The sequence below is a fragment of the Carlito syrichta genome, unplaced genomic scaffold (assembly GCF_000164805.1).
Source record: "Carlito syrichta isolate Samal-C Ts95f unplaced genomic scaffold, Tarsius_syrichta-2.0.1 Scaffold314544, whole genome shotgun sequence".
NCBI classification, from domain to species: Eukaryota; Metazoa; Chordata; class Mammalia; order Primates; family Tarsiidae; genus Carlito; species Carlito syrichta.
In genome coordinates, this window is record NW_007258640.1 from 732,421 (window position 1) to 733,525 (window position 1,105).

General features: G+C 63.8%; 2 protein-coding genes across 2 annotated transcripts in view; both read right to left on the minus strand.

Moving 5' to 3' along the window:
* CDK2AP1 (cyclin dependent kinase 2 associated protein 1) overlaps positions 1–548 on the minus strand; it is an 8,663-nt gene extending 8,115 nt beyond the window's left edge. The window contains exon 1 of the mRNA XM_021719342.1: positions 454–548. The gene's annotated coding sequence lies outside the window, so the exon portion shown is untranslated. The remainder of the gene's footprint in view (positions 1–453) is intronic.
* Positions 1–1,105, minus strand: part of SBNO1 (strawberry notch homolog 1) — a 97,483-nt gene that overhangs the window by 8,115 nt on the left and 88,263 nt on the right. The window lies entirely within an intron of this gene.

The window sequence follows — 1,105 nt, forward strand, 5'->3', positions numbered from 1 at the left end:
ACCGCCACTGCCACCGCCACCGCCGGCCAGGCCGCGGCTTGGCAACCCGCGAGCAGGAGGCAGGGCTGCAGGGCGTCAGGGATGATGACAAGGCAGCGGAGGAGCGGCAGCGGAGAGTCCATCTTGGATGCAAATGGCAGGAGGGGAGCGGGGCGTTCTGCGAGAGGACCCGAGGTGGGCAGCCCCTCGCCCAAACACCGGAGAGCCGGGAGCCTCAGCACTCCCGGAATACCCCACAGGAGAAGCAGCCCTGAGCACAGGTGCTGGCCTGCCCAGAACAGGACTCCAAGTGTCCCAGTGGGTGCCTCTGTCCCTGTGACCCCAAACCCCAAAGGTCCCGGTTTCGGGCCCTACCCCAAAGACACCGGGACAGGTCTGAGATCTCAGCCTGGTCCAGGCTGGCAGTACACACCCCCCTCTCCACCCAGATGAAGAAGGCTCTGGAAATCCTACCTGGCAACAAAGCCTGTCTTTGTAAGGTCTGTGGACCCCAGAGGTGAGGGTGTTTGAGAAGAAAATAGTGGCTGTTTGCTCTCTGGGGCTCAGAGCCCACATCTGAGCAATTCAACTCTCCCTCCGCACCCTGAATCTTAACTCTTTGCAACCCCTAAGCCTCAGTGTCCAAGAATTTTTAAAATCTCGCTCTTCTGGGCTTCTCTTCAGATGTGGAGGGTTGTTAAGTCAACGCAAGACCCAAACTTGAGCCGGACAGCCAGCGTGGCATGTGTGACCGGCAGGGACAATCCCCTGCCCCGCTAAGGCCTTTGCCCCCTGCCCCGACTCCCCCCTACAATGCGCCTTTAGGGCGCCGTTTCCAATCAAGTGTGTAAAGAGGGGCCCTGGGGGGGCACACAGCGGGGCACCTCCCAATCCCACAACCGTACGCCCCCTCCGGGCGAGGGTGCCCCGGTGGCACCCTCGGTCCCTGGGGCAAGCCCCTGGGCACAGCCTGGAGCAGCCCAGCAACTTCTGGAGGAGTTTCCAGTGAGTGCCCGACTGCAGCCCCAGCGCCGGGAGCGAGAGGGCCGCCGCCCCTGGCTTCTGCAAGCAGGGGCCTTCGAGGCCCGGCCACGGAGGCTCCGGGGGCCCGAGTGGACCGCCGCCC